Source organism: Ambystoma mexicanum, chromosome 3q (genome assembly GCF_040938575.1).
Source record: "Ambystoma mexicanum isolate Mex_15411 chromosome 3q, UKY_AmexF1_1, whole genome shotgun sequence".
In the NCBI taxonomy this organism is placed as follows: domain Eukaryota; kingdom Metazoa; phylum Chordata; class Amphibia; order Caudata; family Ambystomatidae; genus Ambystoma; species Ambystoma mexicanum.
The window spans coordinates 707,181,008-707,198,783 of NC_090926.1; the positions used below are offsets into that span (position 1 = coordinate 707,181,008).

The 17,776-nt window shown below is 42.2% G+C and overlaps 1 long non-coding RNA gene across 1 annotated transcript; it reads left to right on the top strand.

Annotated features, from left to right (window-relative positions):
- The first annotated feature begins 576 nt into the window (after nt 1-576).
- On the top strand, nt 577-11,762 carry LOC138581906 (uncharacterized). The gene is made up of 2 exons (XR_011304861.1): nt 577-649; nt 11,435-11,762. It is a non-coding gene; the product is annotated as an uncharacterized lncRNA (long non-coding RNA).
- The last annotated feature ends 6,014 nt before the right edge of the window (nt 11,763-17,776 follow it).

Consider the following 17,776-nt stretch of genomic DNA (forward strand, 5'->3'; position numbering starts at 1 on the left):
GCTGCAACTATATGCCGTATTAATGCACAGATTAAGTGCATGACCATGAATATGTATGAATATCCACAATTGTTGTTTATATCACCAGTTGAGGTAATCTAGTGCCCTCAAAATATTATATGAACTGTTTGGATTATGATCCTATAAGCTGAGACCATAACATTGGTATTAGCATCTTGGGCTGCATGTCACATCAACCCTGTGCTATGGGGAATATATATATGGCTTCGTCGTATTTAAGGTTGTTTGAGATTTAAAATCAAGTTGGCGTTAGCAAATGCAGTCGTTGCAAGTATTACGTAACTTTTTTTTTAAATATTTCAACGCCAAGAACATGAATGGATGGATTATACGCGCCCAACACAAGGAATATGAGAGCATTGTGTATAAGGCGAAAAATATATATTACAATCTGACCAATCGCGTATCATCAATGTAGCTGTCTGTTACTTTAGTGGAACATGAGAAGGAATACGCACTGATAAGTGATTATTTATATATGTAGCGCCATCCCACCAAGACAGCGGATACTTTTAGCATGACGGCGTTCAGCAGCTGAACGCACTTGTCTTTCAATAAACCTATGAATACAGCTTGAGGAATAACACACAGTCTCCTTTACAATGCTGTTTTCACGCCGAAAGGCTGGGTAAGTGTCAAGCTGCGTAATTGTGTTATGATCCCTTGGTTCCCTAGTTAAAGTTGTGTGAGAAAATGACAGAGCGCATTAACAGTGAAAGTGATCAAGTGTTTTGCCCTTGGGGTCGGTTTCTTCTCTCTCTCTTTCTCTTCCCTATGCTCGTTCGGCTGCATTTGTTTGATCGTCACTTTCACTACTAATGACGAATGCGGTTTTGATAATTCTACACTCGCAGAAAGGATTTTCAGCATTTAATTTGTAGAGATGCAACAGCGAAATTGTATTAAGTTATGCATTTTTATTTACTCAAAATCTTTAGAACTTTTGGAATTAATGTTCTAATAAGATATTTTGAATAAACAGAACATGTCTGGAACTTCAGGTGGTTTACTAGTATATTTACCTCCTATTTCATTGTAGGGATTCAGATTTGTTTCTTTGGAAATGTAGTTTTCAAAGTCAATGGTAAGTGGCTTGGCTAATTCTGTGTTTTTAACATAACAGGTGATGCTTTGTGGAAAGTTTCTAAAGATTACAGACAGTCACACAGATATTTTGCCAATTACACACAATAGGTGATGGATTGAGAATGATTTTGATTGCTGAGAGGCATATATATAGCTACGCACAGTAATTTCCTTTATCCTTTCCATATTAATTTTATTTTAAGGTTGGCGATCAACAAGAATACTCTGAGGCAATGACATACTTTTCAGCCCCCATGGGGCACGGTTTGTGTGACGTACCGCCCATGGAGCTATATGATGAGATAACTAATTTAGTTGAACACTAATTGTACTCTCATAGCTTTCTCTACTTTCTCCTAAATGTTTGTCCTGTGTCATTGTACCCTATCTAATTGGATCTGCTAATATGTACACATGTCATGTGTATTTGTACACCTATGTCAAAAATATTCTGTATTTGACATTTATTGCTTATGTTGTTGTTGCATCTGCAGTATTGTGTTTTGATGGAATTTATTTTCATGCATGTACATGATACCCAACTTGCATAACTTTTGAGTTTTGTGCACTTTGTTATGATTTATAAATCGAACTATGTGAATCATGAATTATGTATGTATAATTATGAAATGACCCTCAGAAGAAGAGCATTGTTTGCTCGAAACACGTGTCAGGCTGACGTTTGAAAAAGTATTGCTGCACTCATGCAGCAAACTCTACAGTGACTGGCGCAGTGTGATTGTATAATTTACTAACTAGGGTCAAGACAGGGCACACATTCTGAGTCCCATGGAATGTCAGTAGATTTCCACTAACAAAATTCAATGATTGAGACCTATTTCAGTCTATGGTTGTGTCGAGCTGGAGGCCTATTTACCGGCAATACAGGAAACTCAGGTCCAAAAGTTGACAAACCTGTTTGTGTGATAATATTAGAACACTTCAAAGTCATGGAATCGGAAAAAGAGCCCTTCAGGCTTAAGCTGAGGAGGAAAAATTACTCCATAAAATGTAAGAGAAAGAGGCGATTATGCGGAAAAAGTGATTGCCAGAGATACTAAATTGCAACTCAACCTCAATCTACGTTTAAAGTGTGCTGGAATAAGGTGGACATCTGAAAGCTTACCTTGAGTTCTTGGTTCAGAATAGTGTTGTGTATCCTCTTGGCAACAAAGATTGTCAGCACTCTGGTGACCTCCTGCTTACCACAGCAGACCGCTGTTCTTGCAACTTCCCGCACCACACACCACATGGCTACTGCTATTATGTAGAGTTACGGCATCCTCCTCACACAGCTGACCCGTCTCCAAAATGGAAATCAAAAAACATGTTGCTCCAGCAGGCACAGCACCATGGCAGACCAATTTTCTTGCCACTTCCTGAGGCACGCTCTATGCAGCTACTGCTGTTATGTAGAGTTACAGTGCCCTCACACAGCAAGCATGCCTCCAAAATGGAAATTGAAAACACAAGTTGCTCCAACAGGGACAGCACCACAGCAGACAACTTCTTCTGCCACTTCCTGTGCCACGCTCCATTTGGCTACTGCTGTTATGTAGAGGTACAGTGTCCGCCTCACACAGCAAGCCTTCCTCCAAAATGGAAATAGAAAACACACATTGCACTAGCAGGCACAGCACCATATCAGACCACTTCTCTTGCCACTTCCTGCACCACGCTCCACGCAGCTACTTCTGGTATGGAGAGTTACAGTGTCCTCACACAGCCAGCCCGCCTACAAATTTGAAATAGAAAACACACGTTGCTCCAGCAGGCACAGCACCACAGCAGACCACGTCTCTTGCCACCACCTGTGCCACGCTCTGTTCAGCTACTGCTGTTATGTAGAATTACAGTGTCTTCTTCACACAGCAGGCCCACCTCCAAAATGGAAATCGAAAACACACATTTCTCGTGCTGGCATAGCATCATGGCAAACCACTTCTCTTCCCTCTTCCCGTGGGGAAACTTTAGCAGTGCACAAGTCTGAAATGTGAATGGAGAAGGAGAGCGTGGGGTCGAAGATGACCCCAAGGTTTTATGCCAATCAGGTGAGCCCAGGTGGAGGGCATAGGGAGGTCGGCCAGAGTGAGAGTGGGAAAGCGGGAGCTGGAGTCCCAATGACGAGGATCTCAATTTTACTGGCATTGAGGCAGAGGTCATTTGCAGCACACCATGACAGAATTGTGGCCAGATGGTCAGATATTAGCGAGGTAGAGGAGTTGGCTGAGAGTAGCCTGAAGGAGAGTTGTGTGTCGTCCACATAAAACTGGAAGTTAGATATGAAAGTGGAAGTCACACATGCCAGGGCAGCCATGTAGACATTGAAGAACCAGGGGAATAGGTTAGAATCCTGGGGAACACTACAGTTTGAGAGAGTGATAGCAGATAGAAAGGACCCAACTTCCACCTGGGATGGGCGGTCAGAAAAGAAGTAATTTAACCACGCCAAAGTCTGACCTGTGATTCCCAGGGTGTCACTGAGACGTGTGATCAAGATGTTGTTTACTGTATCAAAGGCAGAGGAGAGGTCAAGAAGAATGAGGACAGAGGGAGTGTTAGTGTCGAAATTTGAGAGCAGGTTTGTTTGTTTGTTTGTCTATTTATTTCTATAGCGCTCCGGACCCGGGAGTAAAAGGGCGCTTAGTACAGGTTACAAGGCATAATACATGGTGACAACAATAACAGTAGGGCAGCAGATATATACAGAATGTACAGGTAGTAGAGGTAATAGCAACCAGATAAGGCAAAATGAGACCTATGCAATATGTACAATTTATAACTAAGTCTAAATTCACAGTTGACTTTTTGTCAGAAGCCACCCAATGGCAAGTTTCCTGAACGACTGGAAGGATTTGGAAGACTTAATATTCATTGGCAGGGAGTTCCAGAGTTGGGAGGCGAGGACAGTGAAGCTCGAGCCTCCGGCTCTTTTGGAAGTAAATCTAGGTACAGGAAGACATAAGGTATTGGTTGATCTTGTGGTTCTGATGGAAGATTTCATGGTGAATTTATCTGTAAGGTGGGGGGGGCTAGATGGTTGAGAGCTTTGTAAGTAAGGCAGAGGGTTTTGAGAACAATTTTATGTTGGATGGTAAGCCATTTGCATGTAGATCTAGTGGCAGAGATGTGCTCATGCCTAGGAATGTTTAGCGCTGCCTGTAACACATTATTTTGGAGGACTTGGAGTTTACTTATTATCGCTTGGTTGGCACCTAAGTAGAGGCTGTTGCAGTAGTCTAACTTGGATTGTATAAGGGCTCTAGCTAGTGTGAGGCAGCTATTAGAGGAAAGAAATGGTCTACAGGCTCTAATTAGTTTACCTGTATAGGTGGTGGCTGAAGCCGTTGAATTGACTTCTTTAATGAGGTTAATATTGGCATCAAGATAGAAGCCAAGTGTTTTTACATGGTATTGCCATCAGTTATGATGTTGGAGTAGTTGGGACTTAGTTTTTGTAGGTTGTTCGGTGACCCAACAATGAGCAGTTCGGTCTTCTCATCATTCAGGCAGAGGCCATGTGTGGCCATCCATGCCTGAATGACAGAGAAAATGTCATTGATCCTGGCTACATCAGTATTGTAGTTGCCCGAGATGGTGAGGAGTATATGGGTGTCATCCGCGTAGTTAGTGTAGGTGACACCCAGATGGTCCAGTTTATAAAAGAGGGGCTTTGTAAAGATATTATATAGGGTCGGTGAAACACAAGAGCCTTGTGGGACACTGCAAGTGATAGGGATAGGTTCTGCTGCAGCCACCGGAGAGATGACTCTCATGGTTCTATTGGCCAAGAAGGACTGTATCCACAAGACAGCAGAGGGGGGAAAAGTGGGCTGCTAGGGAGAGGTGGTTACTGAGTATCTTATGGTCAGCCAGGTCGAAGGCTGCTGAAAGGTCTAAGAGGAGTAGGATGGCACCCTTGCCCTTATCTTTAATTTTGTCAATCTGACTTTTGAGATCAACAAGGGCAGTTTCTGTTCCATGTTGAGGTCGGAAGCCAGACTGACGCAAACCGAGTAATTGGTTGGCCTCTAGGTAATGCTGAATTTGCAAGTAAGCAACTCTGTCAAGGATTTTTAACAGGAAGGGAACGGTAGTGATAGGCCTATAGTTAGTAGGATGGCTGGGTCCAGGGTCTGTTTTTTTTAGTAGCGGGAGGACCCATGACTGTTTCAAATTATTGGGTACCAAATTGGTAGAGAATGACACATTTATGAGCTTAGAAATGAAAGGGGCGAGGTCTCTTGCTGCATCTTTTATAATCTGTGCAGGGCAACCGTCCCCTTTGCAGTTTGATGGTTTGAGTGAGGTTATAATTTTTTGCACTTCTAGGGCGGTTACTTTTTTGAAGGTGAAGCCATAATTAGTGTTAGAGGTGGTGGGTGGGTTAGGGATAGGGGGGCTAGAGGTGGGGCTACTATTGGAAAGTTGTAGTCTTTTATTTTCAATTTTTGTTTGTAGGCCAGTGATTTTGTTTGCAAGGGCATCTTGGATACTAGTGCACCTGGATTGGTCCTTCACGGACAAGTCCGAAGGTGGACAGGGGTTTTCTAGCTCCTTCAAGGTGGTGAATAATTCTTGGTATTGGAACTAGCATTGCTTATTCTTGTATTGTAGACATCCTTCTTTGGGCAAATTATTTCTTTTTTATATAAGGAGGATGGATTAGTGAGGTTAATTTTATGTTCCTCTGATGGGTTCATTTTCCAAAGGGTTTCCAATTTGGATTTTTTCTTTCTTAGAATTTTAAGTTCTGGTGTGTACCATGAGTTAAGATGTGCTTTAGGTTTACCTTTACGTAGTTTTAGAGGGGCAACAAGATCAATAGCTTTGCTCATGGCGTTGTTGTAGGTGTCTACTAGTAGGTTAGGGTCCGATGAGTTGGAGACCGTATTTAGAGTGGGTAGAACTAGTGGGATGAGGGCTTCAGTGGTGATGTTCCGCTTATTTCTTGTCAGACACGCTGGTGCTGGTGGGAACTGTCTAAGGTGTGGGTTATTAGTGCTAATGTCAAATAAAAGTAGGAAGTGGTCGGTCCATATAAGTGGTTGTGGGTCCTTGCAGATAATGTTACAGTTGTAGGCAGTGAGCCAGTATAAAGTTCTACCTGTCTGATGTGTGGGTAGGGTGTTAAATTGAGTATAGTTCTGTTTGCGAAGTGTATTAGCAAGGGAGGATGCTGGAGCGTCATGTGGATTGTTATATCCCAAGTTAAAATCACCTGGAATGATGTTCTGTGATAAAGGTTTAGATTCTTCAGCTATGAGGGAGGTTATGTCTTCCTCAAAGGAACCTATGGGACCAGGAGGTCCGTATATTAGTTCTAGGGTGATAGTATTCTTAGGGGTGGTTTGAATTTTAATTGATAAGTGTTCACAGGAATTTAGAGGAACGGAAGTCACAGATCTGATGTCAAGCGAGGATTTGAATATAAGTGCTACACCTCCTCCACGGGCATTAGGTCTGTCGGCCCTCAGGATAGAGTAGTTGTCTGGAACCGCGAGGGTTAGAGAGAGACCTGCTGCAGCATGAAGCCAGGTTTCTGTGGTGGCGAGGAAATCCAGGTTTGCTGAACAGATGATGTTGGCAGTTTCTGTGGGGTGGGCTATGAGGGATGTAACATTAAGTAGGGCTCCTTTGAGAGGTATGTATTAGCAATGATGTTTTTATTAGTGACTTTAGTTGTAAAATTATTGGTCATTTTGTTAGGTAAAGTGGGGAGCATGCAGCCTAGTCTGTCGTTACGGGACATGAGGTTAGGGTAGGCTGTAGGGCGATGTACTAGCATATTACTTGAGTTCTGGATGTCAGAATGGTCATCTGTGACAAGGGTGGGTGGAGGGTTACCTGAAGTAATGCTGATTTTGGTACTGTGGTCTGTGGGTACCCTATAGGAGAAGGGAGGCCAGGAGGGTGGAAAGGGTGTGGGGCAGGGAATGGGGTGGTGTCTGGGACAGCCAAGCTTGGCGAGACCATTACTAAGTGGGATACAACTATTTCTGCTACATGGTGTGAGATTGGGCATAATGCAGAAAGGGAACATGATGAGTACTAGCCAGGCTGGCATAATTTAGATAAGGAGTCAGGGCGGGATGCTGGAGGGATGGTGGATGTTGTTGGCTACGCTAATGCTTGTGCGCCCTGGGGCAGACAGGCTAGTTAGAGGTAGCGCTAGAATCGGATGGGATAGAATCACAGTTGCAAAGTGGCAAAGAGGTCTTCACAAATGTTACGAAGAGCAGTTTCCGTGGCTCTAGAAGAGGGTTTCTTAAGCAGAGGGGGCACAAGGGAGTCCTTAATAGTTTGGAGGGGTAGCGGTCTACCAGTTTGGATGATGCCTTCATAGACTAGACTTTTCTGACGACCTTGTATGGTGTGATGGGAGAGAGAGAAGAAAGGAGAGGTGGTGGAGGAGCTAAAGGAGGCTCCATAGGTGTTGGTGTATGATGCGGCGTGGGACAGAGAGAGGAAAGGATGTCTTGGGTTTTTTCGGTCAAGTGTGAAGCTAGGCCCGAGTAAAGGTTCTGTGGGTGTGACAGAAGATGAGGCTGTTGCAGGATTGGCCAGTTCCTTACAGACTGAAAAGTTTGGCCGTGCTGTTTGATGCCGCGGAGATACAAGCTTGAATAAAGACTCTTTTCTTGGAGTGGATGCAAAGTCGATATTGCCTTTAAAGGAGGCGGCAGGCCAGTTTGTCAGATTGTCGGCCTGATGAATTCCATTTCCGCTCAGCTGCCCTACACTTGCATTTAAGGGCAGGCAGATCGGAGTTGTGTTTGATTGAACACTTGCATGCATCTGATTAAACACATTTTTCTGCATCTGTTTGTCACAAGTACACAGGTTGTGGTATGCCTTGCAATGTGCAAAGTCAAAGGATATTAATAGCACATGTGGCATAAGAGTCAAAGGGGATGTTCTGTCTCTCAGAAACGTTATTGTTTAAAAATATCGGCCATAATAAAAAATATATATTGACATTTTCTTTTTTTTAAAGTACACCTGTAAAATAAGCAGAACATCTGCTGTAAACTGTTGCTTTTAAAGGACATGTGGGCATCTATTTTGTATGTAGAAACAGCATGATCTGTTTCTTTCATTCTCTGCTCTCGCGGCAGTAATGAAGCATGAAGGAGCCCCCTACTGGGAGCTTTAGTTTGTTACTGCCGAAGAGCAGAGAATACAAACACATGTTCACAGGACTGGATTCTCTGCCGGGTTATTGTACAGCACGGCAAAGAATGCTGTGAACGAAGCTAAGACAATAGGCCACACAAGTCCCTTTAAAAGGGGTTTGTGTGGTCTAGATCTGTTGGTCTAGACAAGTTGAGTATGATAATCCCCCTGTTATCGGGTCATTCCATGTTGGCATTACACTTCCAGAAACAACTTGAAAAACGTGTCCCAAAGGGGAATTCTTTCTTTTACATGTTTTTCTTTTTTTCCTTGCTCAATAATGCTGTGGGGCCTAATATCACAATTAGGAAATAGAAGATGAAAATACAAAAGAGGTTTAACCCAGACGAATTTATTGAGAATGTAACCAATACCTTCTCCTTAATGTCAACTTTGGTTAGGGAGCGGTTTGCAGAGCGTCCATGCTCTCTAAATACAGGGATACAAAAGTGGAGCAGCATGGGGAAAATAGAACAACAGGTTGACTGGATTATGATAGGTATTTTAGATTTCACATGGAACAGCTGCCAGAGATTATAATTGTAATTATTTATTTGTATATCACTTAAACACAAGTGAAGTGCTTCGAAGCGCTTCACGGCGGGAAGGGAACAAGGGACTACAGTTGTCATTCTTAGGCCTTGAAGATTCTGAATGATATAGCAACAGAGGAATGTCTACTAGTGAAGTGCTCGACAAAGAGCGAGGGGAAAACCTACAGGAGTGGGGGAGAGAGAAGGGAGCATACAGATCATGACTATAGGAACTACATGATCTACAATACTACAGGCGGGAGACAAGAGGGAGGATTGGATAGACAGACTTGCTGGGCCTAGAACATTCAAGGTTGAGTAAGTGTGCAGGACAGAAGGTGCAAGGGATGGGGAGGGGGACAATTGCACCCATACCAGCAGGGGCCAGGGTTAAGTGCAAAGCGGTTGCCCCATCGTGGGGAATGTTGCAGTAGCGCCAGGCAAAGTGCAACATTGGATGTGTATGGTACAAGAGTGCTAAGGGCAGGACTAGCATGGAATGGAGAGACACAGCTAACGTGGAAAGACTGCATGGTCTAACAAGGGTCAGTACATTAGAAAATATCAGTGGCAGCCATTTTTCCAAGGTCACCCATTTTTAAAAAGTAAAGAGTGGTGCACATTGGGAGAAGGGGTACCCACCAGTCAAAAGCAACCTCAGTGACAACTAATGCCATTTGTTCAACAGTGGATCATATATGGCATTGGCTTTGATCCATACAGGGTTATAGGAGTAAAGAGATAATTTCTGGTAAAAACACAGAGGTGAATTATTATACGGAAGGATCAAATCGGAAGTGATGTTGTTCATCCAGAATGAATTGAAACCAAAGTGATAGGGTCACTGGTTGGAATGTCCATGAATGGAAAAAGGCCACCCAGAAATAATGCTTAGGCCCTTGTTTGCATATAACAATGTAATCTAATGTAACAGCATTTATAAAGCACAGACTAAGGCCAATGGAATCTGGGCACTAGGAAATAGCGTGGGAGGGTAAAAGCCACTCCAAAACAAAAAACTTCAGCTAATACAAAATCTAAAAGAGGTGCATTTTCAAGGTTTTCCGAAATACTAAATGATCATCAAACTGTGCAGGCAATTTGGAAGCCTATTCCACATACCAGGCACATGAATTGAAAAGGCACAGCGACCCATCCGAGTTCTTCAGACGTGAGGTACTATCAGGAGTTCCTGAGATTCAGAGTGAAGACACCTGGAGGGAACATACGGGATGAGCTTAGTCTGCAAGTACTCCCCACGCTGGTGAACAGCCCCCTAGGTAATACATAGAGTCTTAAACTTGACAAGACTATGCACCGGGAGCCAGTGCAGTTGACGGAGAAGATTGTGGGAGTGGGACATCCGACCCGCTCCCAATTTCCAAGCGGGCAGCAGCATTCTGTAGACGCTTTAGTCTGAAGATCAAAAAAGATGATTGGACCAAATAGATGCCATTGCAGTAATCAATGGCACAAAGTATTGAAGCTGCAACCACCTTAGCGCGAGACTCCGGTGGGAGAAAAGGCAAAGTCTTCCTCAAAATGTTTTTCTTAACAAACTCAGATTCAATTTGTAGCTCCCAAGAGCCAGAGACCTGGACTTTAAAACCTAGGCTTTTTACAGAGTTAACAGTGGGTGGGAATGGACCCAATGACACTGGCCAGAAGTGGTCGGTCCAGGATGCCTGTGATTCAATGTCACCTGTCACCACAATCTCAGTCTTTACACCATTCAACTTAAGCCAGTGCTGTGCCATCCAATCCCCTACAGATATCAGGCATTTCCTTAGTTGGGATGATGGGTAACTTTTTGGGGAATCTAGCCGAAAAAGAAGCTGGGTATCGTCGGCATAGGTATAATACATTACGCCGAACTCCTGAATCAAATCAGCCGTAGCGGGCAAGTACAAATTGAAAAGCAACGGGGACAGTGACAAACCCTGGGGGACCCCACAGGACAGGACCCTAGCAGAAGATTGGAAAGGGAATAGAGGTACTCTCTGTGTACGCTCTGACAGGAAAGATTTAAACCAAGCAAGGGGGGCCGCAGAGATTCCTCCGCTCTTCATACCCTTTAAAAGGATACCATGGTCAATGATACCAAAAACCGTGGAGAGGTTGAGCAAAAACAGAACACCAAACTCCCCCACGGTCGTGTAGACGCGCCAAATCATCCAGAAAATGAACATGAAGCCAGTGCATTGCTCGGGTTGCTCCTAAGTAGACTCTGCAGTAAGTGGCCTGTTTTTGTTCCAAGCTGGACTGTGTGTCTGTTATTCAAAGCATACTTTTGCTAAATAGCTGCAATTAACCTCCAAAGTGCCAGGTAGAGTAGTGTGCAGCTAGCATAGTGGATTGTGCCTCTGCCCCTCAGGCTGCCTCCCTTCCTCTGGGAGGGAGGCCAGATGCCGATGTACAGAGCCTGGTAGGGCTGAGAAAGGCTAAAAGCAGCCATGCCAGCCAAAGTGGGGTTTACATTTCCCAACTGCCTTGGGGTGTGTCTCTTTCCTCATGCAGCAGCTGGGACAGTACACCCAACAACCGGTGGATCAAATAGCTTTAGGTTTGTGAAGGTTGAATAGGTTTACTAACTTTCTTTGTTCTTTGTTTTGCCACAGATGCAGACTTACTCGGAGCACCTGGCAGAGGAGGAATCATCTTGTTGATGGTAGATTCAAGCATTACCAGCAGGCTGAGGAGCCCAGGTTGGGTTACCAAGGCACTCTCACCAATGAGGATAGTTGGACCCCTCAACAACTTAAGAGTGACCTGGGCATTCGCTCCATAAAGGGGTTTTGGTCTGAGCAGGCTGTTCTTGATAGAAAAGGCTGGGGGAGTTTTATCAAGATCGACTTAGCTGGATGTGCTGCTGCTAACTTGGGAGGGAGCCAGTGCATAGCTGGGCTCGCCCATAAATTGACTCTGTAATAAAGTGACCTTTTTATCATACTGGATTGTGTGCCAGTTATTTGATGTATACTGTTGAAGAGTACTTCGTGGGGACTAACCTCGCTATGCCAGATGCAGCTGTAAAAGAATGAGTGAAAATGAGTGAATGCACATTGTGTGTGGATTTACAGAAGCACATGATATCGCAGGGCAAAGATTGTATGTTGTAACAAAAAGAAACGGCTTTGTAACAGAACCACGAACTGATAGTTATCCTGTAGCCTCGTCTCCTACTGTTGTGTCTTCATCACCTGATTTCATACCCCTTATTATCAAGACCACACAAGGAAGCCTGCGACTGACATTCCCAGTCGTGTGTCTGCTGTGCTCTTGCTTTTCCGATATTTTGAATACAGCAATTGTATAAACTGCTTTCAATTTGTATTGCTGGCTGAAGGTGCAATAAGACTTTTGGCGAACACTATGCGACGGACCGGAAACTAACACGATTGACATTGTGCATAGATTTCAGATTTCTCTGGGGATGGCGCGAGAAAGCAGAGCAGAATCGTGTAGTGACAAGGCAGGTAACTTCATGAGGTATTTGGCATATCTCACTAGAATCTACATTATCACCACAGAAATGTTATTCTGAAAATGCAGAATTTCTGAAATACCCTCCAAGTCGTTTATTTGCAGACACAATGTAAAATGTAAAATTGGATTTCCGGCTCTGACAGAGGGATGTCAATTCCCCTGAGACACCAGTCGTTCCCGCTTAAGGAAAAACTAATAGAAGAGTCACTAATAACCTTCCTGTGCATGATGCCTCTCTATTCATTGACATGCTCACACACTTTGCAGCGTCCCTGCAGCAATCAATACATTACTTTTCTTCGGCAAAATAGATACAATACAATATTTCAGCCTAGCAACAAAAGCCTACAATGTAAAGTCCAAAATATAGAAATACAGAGAACGAAACATCAGCCCTTATAATATCATGTTTTTTTTTTTTTAATGTGGTTTTCTAATCAGCTAAAAGAGGTTATGAGTTAAGTTTTCGGTTTCATTAAAGAATTCTATAAGCTGGTCTACACTGATTAACGTCAAAGGCATTCAAAACTGACACTATGATATAGCGGCACACTGCATATACACTGCATATACCTTAGTCAGCAGAAAAGAAAGTGGATCATTGCTTCTTCAAGAACTTCACAAAAAGTGCTTAAGTATTCAGTGTCATCTTCTCTAAAACCACTTTCCGAGAGCCGTACCAATTGGTAGTATGTTCAATCTTAAACAGACTAATACAGGAGCAGCTCATCTGTAAGAGTTGATGGGTGCAGACCCGCCACCCATTTTGTACAAACCAACACAGTCCAGTTGAACCCGTAGGTCCTTTAAATGAGGTAGTGCTATATTTGATGGATGGGGATTCAAATTTTACTCTTACACCAATAATAAGACTGACCCAGGAAGTTGGCAAGGATTTAGCTGTTTTATTAACAATTCTCTAAAACAGGGAGTACAATGGACATCAAAGGACGTTCACTCAAGTCTCTCAACGATTTACCTGAAAAAACACAGTTATAAAGTGAAAACTTGTCATTATTGATGTCATACTACGTGGCAAAATAAGAAAACTTAAGTTGGATTGTGGTTGCTCTACGGGGAACATCTAGGTATACTTTCGATGGGGGATAGGATTGTGATTGGGTCTCTAAGGTCAGGTGGACATTTATCCCCACCACTAGTGCAAGTCATCCTCTGTGTCATAAAATACACAATGTTTCATTGGCTTTCAATCTAAAGGGTTCTTTGCTACGTGGACCTCTATAATTGGTTGACACGCTTGTACCCTTCTGGAATATTCCACTTGCTAGCAGCACGCAAGCTGGTACCACCGATGCTGGTGGGTTGGACTTCACCATGCCTCCCCACCAAATTAGCGCATCATCCATCATCACTCGTGCTGCCTGCCATTCAAATTGTCTTTGAACTTGGCCTTGCAAAGTATCACTGAACCTGAGAATATAAGGGAGTGTGAGCACGGTCTTATCTTCAAGTCTCAGTGTAGCTTGCCCAAAGTCTATTTTCATCCCTACCATGTCACAGGAGACTGTGTTTGAGCTCTTTCTTTCGTATTTAACACTATTATCATTACACCTCAACAGGAGCTTGACTCGCTTCTCACATTCATTGTATCTTCTAGAATAGATAACCAGTTTCTTGGCTGCCCAAACCTTTGACACTGGGCCAGACAAGCTTTCTCAAATCTCCCCTCATTGTCAGCTGTTTTCTCTACCGCACCACAATTTCAGCCCTTCTGTTCATGGGGTCCTAGTTTGCTTAAACTCAACGTGGAACATCCAGATTATATACATCACACGGCCAACGGTAGTGGTCGTGTAATATGGTTAAATTGCTAATCCCATAGGAAGAGCACTTTTTGCAGGGTTAATAACTTTGCTCCCCCTAGACAAATCCTCACCAAACTTTGCACAAAAAAAATAAATGGCCCACTCTGATATTTGCACATTTTGGTGAGGTTTGTCCAGTTATAGGGGGGTCCCAAAATGTCCTTTTTTCCCATAGACATAATGGGAAAAACTTTTTGCACACCTACTGCTCAAACCGTTGGACGTATTTCCACCAAATTTGCAGCAGGAGCTGCGTCTTAGTCCCGAAAGCGTTCTTTTGTTAATTTGGTGCAAATCCGTACAGTATTTTATTTTTTAATGGCCAAAGTGTAAGGCAAAACATTTAATGATATCTATGTCCACTCGGGGGACACAGTTCCCTGTTCGCTATGCGGACAGGACACCGATTGGCTAATCGGCTTGCATCATGTCCGTGGGCACGCAACGTTTTCTGCGATTGGCTGGGATGAGGCGTGAGGTGCATCACATTGTTTCGATGTGGCCACCATCTTGGATCCACCGACAGCACAGTGGCGAACAGAGGCAAAATGCAATTTTGGGGAGTGGGTTTGTGTGCAGAAGTGCTTGGGGAGGGTTGGGGAGTAAGAGATAGGTCAAATACTGTATTTGTTTAGGTGGCAGGTGCCCACGATGTGTTTGCCATGTCCACAGTCTTCGCGGCTGTCCATGGACATAATAAATGCACTACTAGCAATTTTACTTTAGTATGATGTTGGTTTTGGGTTGTTAGTAGAGGATTGATTGTAATTAATATCCCCTATATGCAGCTCATATACCACAGTCAAAATGTTTGGTAGTATAGGTGTGTTATGCTGCAGTGGTTGTGGCCAGGGCCTAGAGTCTTGGGTGCATGGAGAAAGGCCATAGGCCGTCAGCCATACACCCACGACTCTAGGCCCTGGACACAATCACCACAGCATAACACACCCATAGAATCAAACACCCACCAAATATCCAGAACCCAACAGTTTGTGCACTGTTTCATTTGCAGAGCTTGTATGTGAAGTTTTGGCTAGGTTATCCAGTTGAGATTGTGGAGTTTGTAACAAGGAGTGCAGTGTATGAGTTTATTTATTGTATACTTACTGGTTGAGTTTTTTGTGTTTGTATGCAGTTTTTTCATGACATGGGTAACTGGACCAGACATACTTTTCTGATCTCTGTGATAAAAGAAAAAAAATCATATGTTGGAGCAGGTAGTTCATAATGAGTTATTGCATTGCATAATAGACATTTCTGTATGTTTTTACCCTCATATTTAGTACTTTACAAGTACAATAGTTCAAACCAGTGTACTGTGCAATTTGCTCAGTTTCTGTGTTTGTTTCCTAGATCATTGGGTCTGTGGGAAAAAAAAAATCCATGCTGGATTAATAAAAAAACCTGCTAAGTAAAGAAATGCAACCAATCATGGAAATTAGCGCCACAGACAAACTAGATGTACATGGTATGACACGACCCATGTGTGACCAAGCCACAAGAAGACTAAATAGTTTAGAAAAATCAATCTGAAACACAGCAGGTTTAGATTGCAGAGAAATGCTTAAACGTAACCTTGACGTGGACCAAGGACTAGTTAATGGAGCACTGGGTACAGTTGTTGGCTTTGAAACATACCCACGCGACAACAAAATTCAGTTTGTCAATATACTCTTTGACAAACTTTCAGAAGTAAAAAGGATAGGACGCTCAATAGCTAGATTCCTTCTCTTCAAAGATATGCATGTACGCAGAGAACAATTTTCTCTAACTCTTGCATACGCAGTCACTATTCATAAATCACAAGGTCTTACCCTAGTCAAAGCAATGCTAGATATTGGTAACGCAGTCTTTAAAGAATGCATGAGCTATGTAGCACTATCACGCTTACGTACACTTGACGGTCTATTTCTAATCAACTTTGATGCAAGTAAAATAAACGCTGATATTCCTTGCATTTTAGAATACAATAGACTTTGCTCACTATACACCCCCCACCTAAACACATATTCTGTTCCACAAAAAGTAAAACGTTATAAAAGAAAAATAAATCAAACAGAAATGCAACAGGATGTCATTGCAAATCATCCAAAGAGAGTAAAAGAAATTAATACTTCATCAAGTACCACAAGCAGAAAAGAATCAATTAGGGAAAGTAAACCAGGTACTTCTTTAAAGAAGGAAGACAAACTCCAAAAAAAGCAGTTATATACAGAACTACCTGGACCATATAAATTCTCAAATATAATTGGTGTAAGTTGCTACGCAAATGTAGCAATGAATATTCTATTTCAATTACCACCAATTGTTAACAACATTTACTTACACGGTACAGACCCATTGCGTTTGCAAATGTTAGTACTTCACAGAAATGTAGCAAACAATCCTGACAACACGTATAGTGTTTATGGAATAAGACAACAATTGGACTACTGTGCTGGAATGGTGAAATTCACTATAAACTCACAGGAAGATCCACAAGAATTTCTAATGTACCTACTACAAGTACTGGAAAACAAAAACATACCTATAAATGAAATCTTTCAGATTTCATATATGTGGAAACATACATGCACTCTCTGCAACAATGTGACACAAGAAGAAATCCCCAATGAACGCTTCATATATATATCAATACCAAATTGTGAATCCATTCCATTTCAGCGACTTGTACAAAATGCAAACCATGGTAGATTATGCTCTACCTGCAATTCAGATAATCGCTCCACGTTAGTAATACAAACACATAGTAAATACATAATACTAATGCTTCTACGTTACAATGCAGATGGTACCAAAAACAACTGCAAGCTGACTGGATTCACACACATTGTCAAATATCACTTGGTAAGAAACCTTCACAACAATAGGTATAATCTACCACGCAGGAGCCACAACCAATTCAGGGCACTACACTGCATATATAAAAAAGAAATGTGGATGGTTTGAATGTAATGATAGTACCATTACTCTAAAGCAGAGATTACCAGGAAATCTTACAAAGGCTTATTTGATGTTCTTAAAACCAAAATTTGATAACTAAACTGTATTTAAACCCTAAGTAAACTTGTGTTAAAAGAATATGTAATGTTAGAATACTCCAAAAGCTATCTAACTGCTCAAAGATTCTACAACAACTAATCAGATAAATGAATACCACTAAATTAGACCAATAAATACACAGTTCGAATACGCCAATTGGTATCTAACTGCTCCAGAATTTTATAATATCAAAACAAATAAATATTATGTTACTGCTCCAAAAAAATACAACAAGCCAAAGTATAAAGCATTAGCCAGAATCAACAAGTGAACACTGAAAACAAACAAACAAACTGTAGGATAACAGAAAAAGGTTTTTTTTTAATCCAACATGGATTTTTTCTGTCCCACAGACCCAATGATTTTAGCAACAAATACAGAAACTGAGCAAATTGCACAGTACTCTGATTTGTAATCTACTAAATATGAGGGTCCAAAAACAAAAAAAAGTATATTGATTATGCAATGTAATAAGTCATTACAAAATACTAATACTAACATGCTATTTTCTTTTATCACAGAAATTAACAAGAAATACATGTACTCCGGTTACTAGACCGAACAGTAAGTATACAATAATAAGGAGAACCATAGCAGCATATCACA